A 19,661-nucleotide genomic window follows, 5' to 3' on the forward strand; every position below is an offset into this window, starting at 1 on the left:
GTGAATAAAACGCATTCTTGGTAAAAAAAAAAAAAAGACGCTCAATGCTAACAGAGTTGCACAGGACGGGATCAGTACGAGATCCCGCCGGACGGGATCCCGGCGGTCGGAATACTGACACCGGGATCCCGACCAGCACAATCCTGACAGGGGGGCGAGCGCAACGCAGCCCCTTGCGGGCACGGTGCCTCGCTACGCTTGGCACACTAATTTATTCTCCCTCTATGGGTGTCGCGGACACCCACAGAGGGAGAATATGTCGGGGTTGTGCCGGTTGGGATCCCGGTGTCGGTATTCCGACCGTCGGGATCCCGTCCGGTGGGATCTTGACCCCATCCCCACAGGACCTGTCAGTTCACTCACGCCAAGCATCTCCCGCTGCGTGGCATATTGAGGCAAGATATATGAGGACACATCTGTAGTTGTCTGCCTGCTAAGCAATTAGGTCTGACCCATTGCCAGGCTTAAATGAGGTGACATTCCATTTTCAGTGAATGATGTGTGTAGTGGATGTTATGCTGTGTTGGGGGCATGTCTGAACTGAGTACTGTGATGTGGTATGGTATGAACCGGGAGGGTACTGTAATGTTACATAATATGAACTGGGGCCCTATAATGTGGCATAATAAGAACTGGAGGCAATATAGTATGATATAATATGAACAGCAGGCACTGTTATGTGGCATAATATAAATTGGCGCACTGAAATGAATTGGAGCGCTACAGTGTTGCATAATATGAACTGAGTACATTCAATGTGATATAACGCACTGGGGACACTGGGGGTCATTCCGAGTTGTTCGCTCACTAGCAGATTTTAGCAGCATTGCACACGCTAGGCCGCCGCCCTCTGGGAGTGTATCTTAGCAGAATTGCGAACGAAAGATTAGCAGAATTGCGAATAGAAAATTCTTAGCAGTTTCTGAGTAGCTCGAGACTTACTCCTACACTGCGATCAGCTCAGCCCGTTTCGTTCCTGGTTTGACGTCACAAACACGCCCTGCGTTCGGCCAGCCACTCCCCCGTTTCTCCAGACACTCCCGCGTTTTATCCTGGCACGCCTGCGTTTTTCCGCACACTCCCAGAAAACGGACAGTTTCCGCCCAGAAACACCCACTTGCTGTCAATCACACTCCGATCACTTCAACGATGGAAATTCTTTGTTTGGACGTGAGTAAATCTACTAAGTTTTGAGCTAAAATACGTAGCGCATGTGCACTCCATACCACGCGCATGTGCATTTTCGCCTTAATCGCTCCGTTGCGAAAATCGTCAACGAGCGAACAACTCGTAATGACCCCCATTGTACGGTATAATGAGGCTCATTAAGGCTCATTAAGGTGTGGTCAGAGGTGCTATCACTGCTGCTTCCTCTCTCCCACCATGAGCGGCTTACAACAAATATGGTGCCGCGCAAGCCACCCATCGCAGAGGCCAGTAAATATCTGTCCTACGTCGGCGATCCCTGACCTCTGCCTACCCCCTAAACGGCGGTGACACGCCTCTGTTTTCATAAACATAGGCCATCGCAGCCCCCTCCCCGTCCCCTGAACAGCAATCACTGACAGTCTGCTGCTGTACTGCTTCCAATATCGCAAAACCAGTTTGTGCACGCGCTCTGTACTTTGTGCATGATAGCTCAGGTGCAACCGCACCTGAATGACCCCCACTGTGAATTGGGGTCACTGTGGCATAATGTATACTGGCAGCACTACCATGTGGCATATTGTGAACCAGTGCACTACTATAGGGCATAAAATCAATTGCTGCTACTGTACATTTAAAACAACTGCTGTAGAGAAAGGTGTCTGTTAAAACACCATTATTTAATTATTTATTATGGTGAGTGAGTTTGTTCCTTTGTTGGTGTTGGGCTCTGTGTTTTTTTATTTAAGTAATGTGGTCACATATCACTTTGCACCCCACACCTGGGAATGGCAAGTGCAGTGGACTAATGCCGTTGTTGATCTATCTATCTATCTATCTATCTATCTATCTATCTATCTATCTATCTATCTATCTATCTATCTATCTATCTATCTATCTATCCTGTTTGCAAGGCTCTGTAGCCCACACACAGCTCTTCAGCCCTTTCCAGTTCTAGCTATGTAGGAGGTCTAGGCTCTGCGTAGCCACAGGCCTTGCTTCAGAAACCAAAGTGCAAATCCTTCTGGTTGATTCCCTCTCCCACTGACGCATACTGAGCACTAGGGTTTCTACAGTTACATTTCTGTAACCACGCGAATTCCACCTACTGAATCTAGAGTCGGTATCTGCTAATATGTTTTATGAGCATAGTCTGCTGCTAAGCCCTGACGTACTTTACTAACAAGGCATAGCACTCCCCCCAATCTCTCTACAATTAAATGCACATGATCTATAAAGAAATAGTAAATACAGTACTGTGTGTTCACCAAATGTAAATCATTTTTTCAAGCTAGGAGGCCAATTATATGCATTATTTTTTTAAGTACATGTGGCGAGCATTGTGCAGTGGTTAGAAGTGTAAAATCCTTCTCCTAGAAGGCAGGATGTGCTTAATTGAGTGGAGATTGAAGAGAAAAATATATCCTGTTTTATATATTTAAAGGCAAATATTCTACATACTGTGGTCAAAAGATACATCATTAGTATTATTGGCTAATGACACTTTTTTGTTCCTTTCTGTTTCTGGCTGCATTGGCATAAGCCAATCCGTTCTGCAGGTCCCTTTACAGGCATATCTGGTTGGTTTGGTTTTTGTATAAGGGACCGAATTTTGAGCAGTTACATTAGAGATTTGTGTTGAACTTATATATAAGCATGGCAATGTTGTTATTTAAGTAGAGGACAGCAGTGCAGTACGTATGTCCGTATGCTAGATTTGCTTCTACCTGCATGCCTACCTAAAACAGGTCTACTACGGTATACCGGTGCTCGGGATCCCGGCGCCCAGCATACCGGCGCTGGGATCCCAACCGCCGATATGCCAGCAGCGGGGTGAGCGAAAAAGAGCCCCTTGTGGGTTTGCTGCGCTCGCCACACTGCGGACACGGTGGCACACTATGCGCGCCACGCTATTTATTTTCCCTCCAGGGGTGTCGTGGACACCCCAAGAGGGAAAATAGTTGTCGGTATGCCGGGTGTCGGGATTCCGGCGCCGGGATCCCGACAGCCGGCATATCATGTGCCACCCACCTAAAACATATGCCTAATCGAAGTTACCACTCCAGCATAGGTGTATCTATAATGAGTGCAGTGTGTGCGGGTCACCATTTCACAATATAAACCTCTCTGTTGGTGCCGCAGATATCATCGAGAATATGGCGCAGGTGCCCTGGAGATCTGCGCATATGCACTGCAGAAATAATCAATACGTGTCATTTTCCTGGAGATTGGCTCTGTGTGGGCATGTGATGGCATGGAGGGGGGGGAACGAGTGCACAAAGACTGCGCAAATAGGGCCTAATTCAGAGTTGATAGCAGCAGCAACTTTATTAGCAGTTGGGCAACACCATGGCACTCATTCCGAATTGATCGCTCGCTAGCTACTTTTAGCAGCCATACAAACGCATAGTCGCCGCCCACGGGTGGGGGTGTATTTTTGCTTTGCAAGAGTGCGAACGCCTGTGCAGCAGAGCGGCTGCAAACACATTTTGTGCAGAACAAGACCAGCCCTGTAGTTACTTATCCTGTGCGATGATTGCTGCGACGAGTGACATGATAATGACGTCAGATACCCGCCCAGCAAACGCCTGGCCACGCCTGCGTTTTTCCAAACACTCCCAGAAAACAGTCAGTTGACACCCAGAAACTCCCACTTTCTGTCAATCTCCTTGCAATCGGCTGTGCGACTGAAAGCGTTGCTAGAACCTGTGCAAAGCCACAATGCTCTTTGTACCCGTACGCCGTGCGTGCGCATTGTGGTGCATATGCATGCGCAGTTTTGCTGTTTTTTTAACTGATCGCTACGCAGCGAACAACGGCATCTAGCTATCAACTCGGAATTAGGGCCCATGTACACTGCAGGAGGGGCAGATATAACATGTGCAGAGAGAGTTAGATTTGGGTGCTAACAAATATGCTGCTGTGATCAACTCTGAATTACCCCCATAGTCCTCTCTTTCTTGAATCACTGCACTCCAGTATGGTTTAGAAATTGTCTTCTGTGTTCCCAAGTGCAATTACATTGTCTTTTCTTTCAAATAAACTTATTTTGTTAAACACTCTCATTTAATGAATTTCACCTTAGAATATAAATTACACTTTTGGGCATATTCAATTAGTCGTGCTAATTGCCAAGTAATTACTATGCGGTGTGGGAAAAGGCCATTCAATGAAATAGCCTATTCCCCGTGCCTAAAATCGACGATTACCATTCGGAAACTCACTGATTTTTTTGTAAACTACTGAGTCAATGGCTACCTGAATCATGCTGCCCCTGTAATTAGGTAATTGGATATTCCTATTGGAATGCAGTAGATTTCAATCCACTGGCATATTTATAATTGTATTTATTTATTACCAGTTATTTATATAGCGCACACATATTCTGCAGCGCTTTACAGAGAATATTTGCCCATTCACATCAATCACTGCCCCAATGGAGCTTAAAATCTATATTTCCTATCACATGTACATGCAGACATATTCATGCTAGGGTTCATTTTGTTAGGAGCCAATTAACCTACCAATATAATAAACACGGGGAGACTATACAAACTACACACTGTTATGGCCATGGTGCTCAGTGCTGTGAGGCAGTAAAGCTAACCATTACACCATTGGCGTATCTATAATGGGTGCAGTGTGTGCGAGGCACACTGGCCCCGGGGTCCAGGGGGGCCCATCCCGCACACGCTGCACCCATTTGTTTAATACTTACCTCTCTGGAGTTACCCATCGGAGCCATCCCTTCTCTGCAGCGCAATAGAGTCTGAACACTACGGGGAACAAACTCTATTGCACCTGTTTAGAACTCCGGAAACGTGGCGCGGCGGCCATTTTTCCGGAGTTTCGCGCATGCACATTAGGAGAATCTTTGGGAAAATGGCAGTCGCACCATGTTCCCAGAGGTCTGCGCATGCCCAATAGAGTCTGTGCTCAGACTCTATTGCTGCTGCGGAGAATGGTGGCACTGCCGCGGGACTCCGGAGTGGTCAGTATTAAAACCTTGTGTCTCGGTCAGAGAGGAAGGGGGCCCCTGATGCAGAAGGCTGCACACGGGCCTCCTCCTCTCTTAAAACGCCGCTGCATTACACCATCCGTACTGCCCTAATATGATTGGTGCAGTGTGTGCTGTGCACATGGACCCCTATTTCTCCTGTAAAAATGGGTATTTTTGCCTTTTCCATTTTTACTAATCCCTCCCTGGCAGGTACTTTATTTTTGTAGATTATGGGAGAATTCAATTAACTGTGGTAAATTACCACGACTAATTAATCCCCAGGGAGTAATTCAATTACCTCCGATAGCCGGCACTATCTGGGATATAATTTCACCTGCTGAAAGCAGGAGAAACAAAATCCAGAAAACTGCTGTGTTCTCAAGGCCGTGATCGTGATAAACGTAGATCCTGGATCTCTGTATTATGGCGCAAAAACTGGCGCAAAAAAATGGGGTAACTGAATTAAACAGAAAAAAATTGTTGGAAATCGGGTATTTGCCACAGTTTTTTACAGAAAAAATGTGATTGCAGGTAATTGCATTCCTCCCTAAATGTTCTCATAAGAGTCAATGGATGTATATTAGTAGGTGTTCCCTGATTAAAAGGCCCCATACACTACAACGATATGTCTGAGGCTGAAGTTGGATGCGATTTCCCTTGAACTCCCCCGGGACCTTCCTGGGAGTGATTCCATACGATTTTGTACTTTTGTGCTATTTTACCATAAGATATATCGCATGTGATTGATCAAGCCGCGATAAATCCCATGTGATATATCGTATGGCATACAATTGTACCATAAGATATATCTGATCGACTGGATTAAAGGGCTAGGGGGGCTGGGAGTGTACTGGAGAATGCCAGTCAAACTTGTGCGATATATCACATGCGATATATCGCATGCACAAAAAGGACCCCATTTTCCATCCAATTCCATGCGATTCCGATATATCATGAGTGCAGCACCAACGACCTAGGGGCTCCGATCCGATGCTCACGGGGCCGCGCATGGGATCTGATCGGATGTAAAACACATATGATTTGACACTTTTCATACGATATATCAGCCCGAAAGGTCGGAATCTCATGAAATCGTGCAAACTCGTTGTACTGTATGGGGCCCTTAACGTATGGCTGCAGAGCAACAATTGTGAGGTTCCTGTGATGTTGATTTTTCCAGCACTTAGCAACACCCAACATTGTAGATTTAACCCCATAGAAAGGACCCCCCAAAGAAGGGAGGGGGAATGGGGTAGTAATTATCCGCTTTGACCTGGCATTGTCTAATTAAACCAGCAGGAATCTGATGAGCTGTGGAGGAAGAGAAATGTCCTCTCAGTAGTGGTGTATATAGTATATTTGATTTTTAAGGCCCCTGGCCCATCTCTCCTGAGCCTGCAGATTATCTCTGTGTCCTTGTCCATAGAGGTGTGAAAGACAATCTGTGTTATTGCTATCCCGTAATTATCGCTGATATATGCAGCTGAATACACGGATAATTTAATATAAAAGTACTGTTTCTGTTTTGTTTTTTGAAAGGTGTGGTGAAGGTTCACCCAAAGTGGAACTGAGGTGCATAGGATATATGTGTGTAAGTGTATTTGTATGCACACAAAACATCATGTAGTAAAACCTCGAAAAACAAAAGTGACAAAAGTAATCTACATTGCCCATGTCACCTCACACTAATTTAATGGTGGTAATAGAGTACATGCAGTATTTTTTATGCCAAAAAACAAGAGATTAAGGGGGAGATGTACTAAGTAGTGATAAAAGTATAGAAGTGAGTCAGTGGGGAAGTTGCCCATGGCACCTAATCAGCATTGATGTAACATTTATAATTTGCATACTATAAAAGTATACAGAGCAGCTGATTAGTTGCCATGGGCAACTTCTCCACTGGCTCACTTCTCCACTCTTATCACTGCTTAGTGCATGCCCCCCTAAATCTAAGGAAGAGGGTGGTCCTAAAGTGCATGGCCGGATTAACAATGTGGCGGATGGAGCTGCAGCTCCAAGCCCCCCCTTGAAAATAGGCCCACAGAGCTCCCTGCAGTGCAGGCAGTAGCCAGTGCTGACAGGAAAAAAAAACATTTCCTGTCAGCGCATACATCAGCTCACTCACCTCCACCCCAAACTGTAACATTACACAAACAGTCAGCCTGTGTCCTGACCGCTACGTGTTGCAAGGGGGCGGGGCTTCAGACGGGCAAGGGGGCGGGGCTTCGGACGGGCAAGGAGGCGGAGCCACGGAAATAGTTCCGAGACAGCAGCCTCCTGTCAAGACCCTTCCCCTCTTTAATGAGGTATTGTTATTGTATAAGCTGCAGCAGGAATGGTATGCTGCAGCAAAAGCAATTATCTTTTGATGGGAAAGGGGGCGGGGCTTCAGATGGGTTCGAGGGCGGAGCCTCGGAGAGGGGAAGGGCCTTGACAGGAGGCTTCTGTCTTTTAGGAGAGCTGGGTCCTTGGATGTCAGAGCTGAGGGAGCATGCAAAACCATGTGAGTAGCAGCCCACACCAGGCCCTGTGTAAGTGGTGTCTATGTCAGTAAGTTTTGAAGGGGAGGTGGGGGGGGAATGTGTGTGTGTGTGTGTGTGTGTGTGTGTGTGTGTGTCGCTAAGTAAGTAAGTAAAAACTAAGTAAACTAAGTAAAAAAAACTAAGTAAATAAACTAAGTAAACTAAGTAAGTCTGTCAGTAAGTAGTGTCAGTGTCAGTAGGATTTGCGCTTGTGTGTGTCAGTAAGTAGTGTCAGTAAGTTTTGCATTGTGTCTGTGACAGTAAGTTTTGCATTGTGTCTGTGTCAGTAAGTTTTGCATTGTGTGTGTGTGTGTGTGTGTGTGTGTGTGTGTGTGTGTGTGTGTGTGTGTAAGTTTTGTGTTGTGTCGTGTGTGTCAATATGTTTTGCGTTGTGTGTGTGTGTTAGTCAGTCCTGCAAGTGTGGCGGTACGCCATACCCCCGCCACACTGTAAAACACCACCACCAAGCTCCTAGATCGCCGCCAGTACCTTCTTCCTTTTCCAGGAAAAGGACTGCTGGGAGCATGAAGGTGATGTCATCACCCTCCCGCACCTGGCAGACTGGCAGAGAAAAAGTGACGATGGGGTGCCGGGCCTGCGGTGTGTGGGTGGTATTCAGTATACCAGTTGTTGGGATGCCGGCGCACAATATACCGGCGCCGGAATCCCTACAACCGGCATACCGACACCTTTTCTCCCTCTTGGGGATCCACGAACCCCCTGGAGGGAGGATAGCGTGGCGCTTACGCGCGGCCCCGGGACCGCAGCCAGCCCGCCTGCAAGGGGCTCATTTGCGCTCGCCCTGCTGTTGGCAAGCCGGCAGTCGGGATCCCGGCGCCGGTATGCTGGCCGCCGGGGACCCGGCCGCCGGCAACTCATACTACACCCCGGTGAGTAACTCTAATGGTTGAGACCCCTCCGCACAAGTACAATGAGGCGGCACTCCCGAGTTTTGCTGGTGCATTAAGACTTATTAATCCAGAATCTTACTAAATAAATCTTACTGCACCAGCAAGACTCGGGAGTGCTGCCTCATTGTACTCTGTCCACAGCTTGAAAAACCGAAGGAGGGCACTGGAGCAAATATTCACATTATAACAGGATGAGTGCTGGGTACATAGCTTATATATAATATTTTGTATTCTATAACTAGGGTCACATCCTGCTGTCCTTGTCTCTGTAGTCCGCAGGGATAGGGAGTGTCTGTGCCATGGATTCACATAATATATAACCACTCCACCTAGTGTCACATGGTCACATCCCTTAATGACATGTGACCACGCCCACGGCACGCAGGCACAGTACCACTGAGAAAAAAATTCTGTGTGCACCACAGGTGTCAGTAAGAAGTGTCTGTCAGTAAGTAATGTTTGTGTCAGTACATTTTGCATGGTGTCTGTGTCAGTAAGTTTTGTGTTGTGTGTGTCAGTAAGTAGTGTCTGTCAGTAAGTGGTGGGTGTCTGTGTCAATAAGTTTTGTGTTGTGTGTGTGTGTCAGTAAGTAGTGTCTGTCAGTAGGTTTTGTACTGTGTGTGTGTGTGTGTGTGTGTGTGTGTGTGTGTGTGTCAGTAAGTAGTGTCTGTCAGTAAGTGGTGGGTGTCTGTGTCAGTAAGTTTTGTGTTGTGTGTGTGTCAGTAAGTAGTGTCTGTCAGTAGGTTTTGTACTGTGTGTGTGTCAGTAAGTAGTGTCTGTCAGTAAGTGGTGGGTGTCTGTGTCAGTAAGTTTTGTGTTGTGTGTGTGTGTCAGTAAGTAGTGTCTGTCAGTAGGTTTTGTACTGTGTGTGTGTCAGTAAGTAGTGTCTGTCAGTAAGTGGTGGGTGTCTGTGTCAGTAATACCCCTTTCACACCGCAAAAATAACCTGGTATAGACTGGGTATATTGCTGGGTCGACACGTTCCGATGTGTGTTGTGAAAGGGGTCATGGGCGAATTCTGGATTGCCTGACCCGGTAATTCAACCCGGGAATAAAGAAAGGTTATTCCCGGGTTAAATACCAGGTCCGGTGCAGTGTGAACGGGTTACCCAGGTCGATGCAACCCGGGACCCGTTCACTGCATAGGGATGATCTCATCTTCAAGCGCCGCCTCTGCACCTGATGCCGACTCCATCTCCGCCCACAGATGGCAACCCGAACCGGCAAATTGCCGGGTCGGGTTGGCGGTGTGTAGGGTCAAATGCCGGGTCCCACCCAGGAGTGGACCCATTTCCAATTCCCAGGTGGAACCCGGCATTGGGATGTGAGAGCGGTATAAGTATTGTGTTGTGTGTGTGTCAGTAAGTAATGTCTGTGTCAGTAAGTTTATCTGTGTTGTGCGTGTGTGTCAGTCAGTAATATATATCAGTAAGTGGTGTCTGTGTCGGTAAGTTTTGTGTTGTGAGTGTGTGTGTTAGTAAATAGTGTCTGTCAGTAAGTGGTGATTGTGTCAGTAAGCTTTGTGTTGTGTGTGTGTGTGTGTGTGTGTGTGTGTGTGTCAGTAAGTAGTGTCTGTCAGTAAGTGGTGACTGTGTCACTCACATGGCATAGGCCACACACCCTATTTAGACCACACCCACACCACACTGATCACACCCCCACATCACTAGTCACACCACCGCAGCGCTGGTCACACCTCCTGCCGAGGCACACAATAGGCCCTTCCTAAATTTCAGCTCCAGGCCCATATGGACCTTAATCTGGCACTGCTAAAGTGGCAGTAACCTGGGCTTTGTATTGACGGTTTTATGGTTTCCATTTACATATCTAGCCAGGCCTATAATTGCACTAAGGCCCTCATTTCGAGTTGATCGCTCGCTAGCTGCTTTTAGCATCAGTGCAAACGCTAAGCCGCCTCCCTCTGGGAGTGTATCTTCGCTTAGCAGAAGTGCCAACGAAAGGATCGCAGAACAGTGCAGAAATTTTTCCATGCAGTTTCTGAGTAGCTGCAGACCTACTCCTACCTTGCGATCACTTCAGACTATTTAGTTCCTGCTTTGACGTCACAAACACGCCCTGCGTTCGGCCAGCCACTCCCCCGTTTCCCCAGGCACGCCTGCGTTTTTATCTGACACGCCTGCGTTTTTTAGCACACTCCCGGAAAACGGTCAGTTACCTCCCAGAAACACCCACTTCCTGTCAATCACTCACCGATCAACAGAGCGACTGAAAAGAGTCGCTCGGCCTTGTGTGAAACTGCACAGCTTTTTGTGAAAGTACTGCGCCCCATACGCATGCGCAGAAATGCCGATTTTTAGTCTGATCGCTGCGCTGCGAACAACGGCAGCTAGCGATCAACTCGGAATGACCCCCTAAATTAGATTTAAGGTCAATTGTTTTCCTTCATTTCTGCACTTCCAAAAGTTTCACTTTTGCCCCGGCAGCCAGACATCCTGAGTAACCTGGGGCTGCTCATACTGATGGTTGCATTGTTGATCTGGTACTGCGCCCTTAGATAAAGAAGCTGATCAGAGAAGCTACAGGTGGGCGTCTTTTTAAACAAGTGTCCGCCTCTGAATCAGCCCCAGAATAGAAAATGGCCTTCGTGAATGCAAAACTGTCATATTAGTGACCGCTATATAGAGCTACATCTCGGCCCCCACATGCATGAGCCACCTCAAAAAAGACAATATGTTGCAGCTTCCCATGTTATGTTTAAAACAAATGGACACAGAAAAGATTTTGGTGAAAATTAAATCAGCATACAATATATGTTTTACTCAGTCATGCAAAGTGCTACCTCTGAATGAAATGGTCCCTTACACTGGAGTACTTTGTGTGAGTATATAACCCAGCTACTAAACTAATGGTGGGAGAGACTGGAAATACTGTGGTAATATAAGGATCACTTGTTAGGCTACATCCAGATGGAGGCTGATACGCAGGGAGTGCTGGAGCCTGCAGAGGTGTGAGAAATGATGCATACATAATCTTTCATGCTTGTACCTGCTCTATCCGCTTCCTGCACGTCAGAAAATGTCCATGTGGACACAGCTTTATTTTTTCCTAACAAAGACATCCACACAGGTGTAAATTGTCACATCTCGGCATGTTCCGGGTCAGGCAGTAAACGCTAATCTAGCCTAGTAACCTCATTTGATGGCTGACTGTTTAGTTGTTTTTTTCCTTTTAGCAACAGTGTCTAAGGTGATGGCAGAATAGACGTTTTAGAGAGGCAGGCATCATCAGCAAAGGGCAATAGTCCTGCTGCATCCATGTAAGAAATTGATCTGGTAAACAAGTGAGATACAGCACAGTGCTTGCTGCAGTATCAGCAATCTGTGCTGATTACATTTATGTGCACATTGCATACAATCACTCTAACTCATTCTTTTTCCCTACCTGCAAACACTGCTTTTGTATTATGTAGTTAGCTAAATGCTTCCGATCGGCTGTGCTACTGAGAAAATGTACAGTAAAAGCATGATTCCATGTTGCTATGGCATTCAGTCTACTCAGAACATGCTCTAAGGGGCACATTTATCCAATCTTAAGGAGCCAGCCATAGGGCTCATCTGCTTCATCCAATACAAGTATGAGGTTTTTGATGCCGCAAGTAATCTCTTTACATGGGGAAGCCTATTCAACAAGCATTCTGTATGTGGTTTCTATTGTTTCCATATCTGGATGTCCATGGCCAAGTAAAAGCCTTTACAAATGCTTGATGCCCGTTTTTTTTTTTTTTTTTTTTTAAACTATTCATGTTTTAAAGCAGGCATGTCCAACCTGCGGCCCTTCAGCAGTTGTGAAACTACATATCCCAGCATGCCCTGACACAGTTTTGCTGTCAGAGAATGCTAAAGCTGTGTCAGGGCATGCTGGGATGTGTAGTCTCTCAACAGCTGGAGGGCCGCAGGTTGGACAAGTATTTATCAATTAAATCAAATGACTTATTTCACAATATTGGAACTGAAATCCAACACATATGAGAAGTGGGAAGCTAACTCTTAACTCTTCGGTGGCAGATTTATCAAAGCTTGGAGAGAGATAAAGTGGAGAGAGAGAGAAAGTACAAACTAATCAGTTTCTACAGATGGAGCCGCGCTCATCTGAGACGGCTCCATCACAAACGAGCACTCCTGGCGTGACTAGGCGATCCGTCCGCCTAGTCACGCCAGAGATACGCTCTCCAATTCATAGAATAGGAGAGCGTCTCCGTCTGGGCATTCTAGTGAATGGGATGCGTCTCCGTCACGGTCACGCACGCGCAGTTGGAGACGGAAACGCCGAGTCCTAAGAGCGCCTAGGCGGACGCACCTAGGCACAGGCGGAGCCACAACTAGCGTGGCTCCATCTGTATTTGTCATTTTTCAAAGACAGCCTGTAACATGGCAGGTTGGTACTTTAGCTCTCTAAGTTTTGATAAATTTGCCCCGAAGTCCGTTCCACTGCTGACTCTGGAATAGATTTTCATAAATACCAGTGATGGAAAAAAAATTGATTTAATGGATTTTTTTATTTTTTTGGGGTGCCCCAAAGTAATGGGTGTCTGTCAGAGCAATTCAATTGTTCCTCCAGTCAAGCTTCCATTACTGTTGACCCGCCCAAAAGCACAGAGCTTAGCCTTGCAAACCCAACTAAAGTCCTGGGAGAACAGCGGAAAAAAAGTGTTGTTTGGACACCCAAACCATTTTTTACAGATTTCGCAAGCAGAAATGACTTGGTGGGTGCTCAAAAAAGTTGAATTGCTTACTAAAGACATAATTAACTAAGTGCAAAATGGCCAAGGCAAGGTGTAAATGTAGCTTTTGGTGGTTCTGCTTAATCTTATTTTCACCAGCATGACTACTTTTTCATGAAGCACATGTGTGAGCAGAGTATCCTTAATAATTATAGAGTAGGAGCACTGACTGGTGCACTAGTTTATGGAGGAGTACAGAAATAAGTAGATATTTTGGAACAAGAGTACTTAAAAATTAGAGAATAGGGTGAAGAAAGTACATTTTTAGGGGTGGTCCATGCAGTGGTTCTCAGCCAATATGGCAGGGAAGAATTAATACATTAGAGACTGTACAAAGAAGGGCAACTAAAATGGTGCAAGGCCTACATCACAAAACATACCCAGAAAGACTAAAAAATCTCAATATGTATAATTTGGAACAGAGAAGGGAAAGGGGGGACATGATAGAAACTTTTAAATATATCAATGGTTTTAACAAGGTCCAGGAGGGAAACATTCTCCAAATGAAGAGAAGCAATAGGACACGAGGACATGCAGTGAGACTGGAGGGGGGAGGTTCAGGGGAAATTTGAGGAAAAATTACTTCACAGAAAGGGTAGTGGGCAAGTGGAATAGCCCCCCATCAGAGATGGTAGAGGCTAAGACAGTAGATCAATTTAAACATGCATGGGATAGACATAAGGATATCCTTACAAAGAAATAAGGTTTGAGATAAATATGGTTAAAAAAAATAGGGGCAGACTAGATGGGCAAAGTGGTTCTTATCTGCCTTCAAATTCTGTTTCTAAAAAAATATTCAGTTTTCGCACTAGCCCAGTGGTTCCCAAACGTTTTTTTAAACATGGCGCCCTAGAGTATCCAAATTTTTTCACGACACCCCTGGGCCAAAAGTTTCTAATTGAGAAAATTAGAAAAAATATTAAGTTAGTAAATTGTGTTTATAGGTCATCATTATGTTCAATTATGTGGTGAGGGACAAGATACATTTCTGTTTGTCCACATATTTTATGATTGGAAGCCAACACTGATTTTGCCTATTCTATTGACCATAAATAATTTGAGTTGGTCCTGGACCACCAATCCCAGGCACCCCTGCAAGTGTCCCGAGGCACCCCAGGTGCCACGTCCCTGCACGGCACACAGTTTGGGAACCACAGCACTAGCCTATAGCTGGTAGCGCTCAAGTCTTGTCTTCCAACTGCACTTTTTACCATTTAGCATTTTTAGCACTTTGCTCAGTTTAAAGAAAAATAAATGAAAACTCATATGTCCACTCACTATAATGAATCGTTTATTAAGCCATAGCAGTGTTGTAGGAGACAAACACAAAGTTGTATGCAATGAGAGGGCGTTTTAATGTCATTTGAGGTTGGTCTTTGATGTGACGTTTATACCTTTGCTTATTACGTCTCTTCAGATTTGTAGTTTGTGGTGAGTTGCAATGCTCCTTGATGTACCATATTGGAACACTGTTGCAAGACATTGAGTGTACTTTATAAATAAATTCCTATCATTTTCTACAGTTACAGTACATGTCTTGTAGAACTTAAGCCTATCAGATGATCCAGTCAGCACCGTAACTAGGCAGCAGTGTGTCCTGTGCCGGACCCGCCCCCCCCCCCCCCCCCCCCCCCCCAAACCTGTGGCCTGATATCCCACCTAAGGGGTAGGGCCACTAGCTCTAAAAAGTAGAGCTAGGGATGCTCACGGGCAGCTTCACAGGCTGCAAGGCGTCTGCTGGTTGCGTACCTGGGTCATTTTAGGCTGCTTTACAGTATCGCTACTGGCTGCAAAGTTCTAATCCAGACACTCTACAAGCCACATGCAGATGCCACTGAGCAGCGATTGTTCTTCCCCCAGTGTCCTGTGCGACAGCACCGCTCATGCATCGCTAGTTATAGTACTGGATGCAGTCATTGGGTGCACTCATAATTTGTGGAGAGAGCAGAGAGTTAATTGTGTTTCATGGACCATATAGGCATAGCAGTGCAAACTAAAGGCATTGATTGTGCTTCATGAAAAAAGTTCCAAGTTGTTCTAGGTTTACATTTATGATAGATATACTTACCAGACAATGTAGTTTCGATCAAGCTTTGATGAATGAGGGCAGGGACAAAATTAGAATTGTTAGCACCCGAAACAAAGCAATAATTTCAGTGTTCCGCCACCCCGCCCCCACGTCACACAACTTTGTTCTCATTACCCTGCACAGTAGTACCCCTCATCAACCAGGGGACAGAGAGATGGGAGAGACAGAGGGATGAGGGAAAGAGAGAGGGGTGAGGGAGAGAGATAGGAGAGAGAGGGGTGAGGGAGAGAGAGGGGTGAGGGAGAGAGATGGAGGCAAGTGGGAGAAAGAGATGATAGAGAGAAAGATGGAAAAGAGAGAGGAAAGGGAGAGAAAGAGAAGAGCTGAGGAGAAAGAGATGGGAGTGGGGTGAGGGACAAAGAGAGAGGAGAGACAGACCAGGCTTGGAAAGGCAATTAAACCAAAAATATACTTACCACACACTGGCCCTCATTCCGAGTTGTTCGCTCGCTAGCTGCTTTTAGCAGCCGTGCAAACGCTAAGCCGCCGCCCTCTGGGAGTGTATCTTAGCTTAAGAAAAAAGGGGGCGACCCGGCACCGGTCACAAAGAAGTCAGAATCTTATGTGGTGGAACCAAAAATTTGGACAATTTTGCATTAAATCATCAAATCTGCGTCCAGTTTGGTGGTGCGCCCAGAGCCAGGGAAAACATATGTCAAAGAAAGGAGAAAAAGAAGGCTCTTGTGTGGGCGCACTCTTAATTAATTGAAATACATTTCAATAATTTTTAAATGATCATAAACAATACTGGTAAAACATAACTTTATTTAAATGTTAATTAAAAACGATATGATTGCCCATTACAGAATGTATGATCCAAAATAAACATGTTAAGGATAAGGTATAAATTGAAAAAAATTGAAAAAATGTTCTGGTCCTGTCTCACGGAATGTGATACGAAAGGCTGTAGACACTTAAAAGTCTTACAGCCATTTCAGCCCGACCAGTACAGACAATCTGTATTAATGAGACCACCATGTGGTCAGTTAGGTATTAGGTCTGTATTAAGAGGGTCAGAGTAATTTATGAGACAGAACAAAGTTCATACCGGTTACTAGGAAAATGCACAAGTGTGTTAGGGTTATGAAAAATTAATGCTCGTCTAGAAGATAGATTAATTGTTATATGCAGTACCAAGGAAGGTTAGTGAAAAATGAGGACAAGTGGTGATACTGCTGTTGGTGTCACATAACACACATCATAAGAAATGATTCATACTCTACAACACTGGGTATTCCCTGTGAGTCTCCTCCTCAGGTACTAACCCAGCCCAACACTGTTTGGCTTCCAAGATCGGACGAGATCGGGCACTGGCAGTGTGGTTTGATAGTAGAGAAAGTGGATGGGTCGGACACCAATGAGAGTGCACCTAAAAATAGAGGAGTGTGACAGTTTAGTCACATAGGTAAAGATGTGGATATGCTTTCTACGTTAGGCTGGATACATCAAATCCCACATCCGTGGTATTGTGCACCCTGGATCGTAGATGAGAGTCCACGGAAATAAAGAGATGAAAAACAGAGATCACCAAAATTATATACAATGTATATTGGAATAGTCCTGGAAGAAGAAGGTTACTACAATAAATAATGTATGCAAATCATGTTAGTTATACACACTTGTAGCACATGGTTACTTGTTACACAAACAGGATACAAACTGTGCACTGGTATGGAGTCCCTATATCGGTTGACTGAAGTATCTCAGAATAATTCAATAATAGAAGTTCCTGTTGTTGGCACCGTGTGCCTGTGTATACAGGAAAGGCTGGTATTAGCCTAAGAAATCAGCCAGAGTAACAGCCTATGCAGTGTATTCATATAAACAGTGTGGATGACCAAGAAAAAGAGGGAACACACATATATTGGCTTTGATTAAGCCTAAAGGGGGGTACTCACGAAGCGATATTCTAAGCAATCTGACTAGATTGCTTAGAATTTGAGCATTATCGCTCCGTGTGTAGCCCCCTCAGCGATAGCGATGCGCAGCCCCGCGCATCACTATGGCTGCTGCTAGATTGGCCTGCATGCAGGCCAATCTAGCGGGTCGCTCACTTCACCCGCTGGGTGAAGTGAGCGCCCCCCCCGTCTCCCCCCGCACGCTCAGCACAGATCACGCTGTGCTGAGCGGCGGGAGAGATGTGTGCTGAGCGGTTCGCTCAGCACACATCTCTCCCGCATCGGCCCGTCTATATGGGCCTTATTAAGAAAAAAAGAGGACACACCTATATTGGCTTTGAATAAGCTTGTTAGAGTCCAGTATGATTAGACACTATTGTCAATAAATACGAGAGTAGGTTAATAGATGTAGGTCTCCCCTAAAGTGGCACTGAATAAAGAATAACAAGATATTGTTACAAGCACAGTTAGTGTGCATGACCTGCGTGTGTCCAGCGATAAAGGTGTAATTCCATGTGCTGGAGCTGGTACCGGTAGACCCGCTATGTCAGGAAAACGCATTTCACATCGCTGGGCTTGTTCACTTCCTGGGTTTTTAATTAACATTTAAATAAAGTTATGTTTTACCAGTATTGTTTATGATCATTTAAAAATTATTGAAATTTATTTCAATTAGTGTATCTCAGCTTAGCAGAAGTGCGAACGAAAAGGATCGCAGCGCTGCTACAAAAAAAATTGTGCAGTTTCTGAGCAGCTCGAGACCTGCTCCTTGCTTGCAATCACTTCAGACTGTTTAGTTCCTGTTTTGACGTCACGAACACGCCCTGCGTCCTGCCAGCTACACCTGCGTTTCCCCAGGCACGCCCGCGTTTGTACCTGACACGCCTGCGTTTTTACACACACTCCTCGAAAACGGTTAGTTACCACCCAGAAACACCCACTTCCTGTCAATCACTCTGCGGCCAGCAGTGCGATTGAAAAGCGTCGCTAGTCCTTGTGTGAAACTGCATCGGCTGTTGTGAAAGTACGTTGCGCGTGCGCATTGCGCCCCATACGCATGCGCAGAAGTGCCGGTTTTTTGCCTGATCGGTGCGCTGCGAACGAAAGCTAGCGATCAACTCGGAATGACCCCCACTGTTCCAGCACATAGAACCCTGCAGACTCTTACAGTGGCAGGCAGGATCCAGGAGTGGGTCCCTGCACACAGCAACTCGCTGACCCTACATAGTCATGTGCAGGGGCGTAGCCAGAACTTTGTGGGCCCCATAGCATAATTTTGAAGGGCCCCTGTCCCATTGCTTGTAGAAATATTCCTCTCTGCAGCAGATGTTAATTTTATTCCCCATTATAGTGCCCTAGTTCATGTTGTGCACCATAGTTTTGCTGTAGTTAATGCTATGCACCATAATAGTACCCTAGTTTATTTTATAAACCAGCGTAGTGCCCTAGCTCACATTATTGCACATTGTACGACTGCCAGCCCACATTATGCAACACAGTATCCCTAATTCACATTATGACATACATATCCCCAGTTCATATTATGCTACATTACAGTGCCTCAGTTCATATTATTGCCCTGATTTATCAAGCCGTGGAGAGTGATAAATTGCATGGTGATAAAGTACCAACCAATCAGCTTCTAACTGTCATGTTACAGACTGTGTTTGAAAACTGACAGTTAGGAACTGATTGGTTGGTACTTTATCTTTATCTGGGCTCTGTAACATTATAGTGCCTTTAAGTTAATTTTATGCCACATTACAATGAGAAGGACCAGGGGCATAGCTAGATATATTGCAGGTCCCAAAGTTTGTGAGGGCTAAATGTAGCACCCAATGGTAAAAAATATATATAACACATGTAACTGTGACAGGAAAGGTTGGCCCCTCTCAGCTCTGGGCCCCATAGCAGCTGCACTCCCTGCACCTATGGTAGCTACGCCCTTGGTCATGTGCTTTGTTCAGCACTTTATTCATTCAGACTGTGGCAGATTTTACAATCTAAAATCTTCAGGCAAAGCACTGATTGCATGGGATCCCAGCGTTCAAAATACTGATGCTGGGATCGCAAGTTCAAAACACAGACAGGGGTGAGTAAGGGGTGTTCTACCTTCTTCCCACCCCCCTAACTCTCCCTACCCATAGCAACTAAACCTAACCACCTCCCAGAGGTACCTAATCCTAACCCCCTATCCCCACTGCCTAAACCTAACCCTCCCGCCCCCGTAGCCTGACCCTAAACCCCCCAACCCAGGGGTGCCTAACCCTCCCTCCCCACAGCCTACTCCTAACCTCCTCCCCCGCATCATAACCCTACCCCCCGTCTGACTCCTAACCCCACCTCCACGGCCC

General features: G+C 45.8%; 1 protein-coding gene and 1 pseudogene across 2 annotated transcripts in view; one reads left to right on the plus strand and one right to left on the minus strand.

Annotated features, from left to right (window-relative positions):
• The window catches only part of CXXC4 (CXXC finger protein 4), a 202,931-nt gene that overhangs the window by 140,041 nt on the left and 43,229 nt on the right, over positions 1-19,661 (plus strand). The gene's annotated exons all lie outside the window — the stretch shown is intronic.
• LOC134941902 (5S ribosomal RNA) lies at positions 16,626-16,744 on the minus strand (annotated as a pseudogene).

This window comes from Pseudophryne corroboree, chromosome 1, assembly GCF_028390025.1.
Source record: "Pseudophryne corroboree isolate aPseCor3 chromosome 1, aPseCor3.hap2, whole genome shotgun sequence".
Taxonomy (NCBI): domain Eukaryota; kingdom Metazoa; phylum Chordata; class Amphibia; order Anura; family Myobatrachidae; genus Pseudophryne; species Pseudophryne corroboree.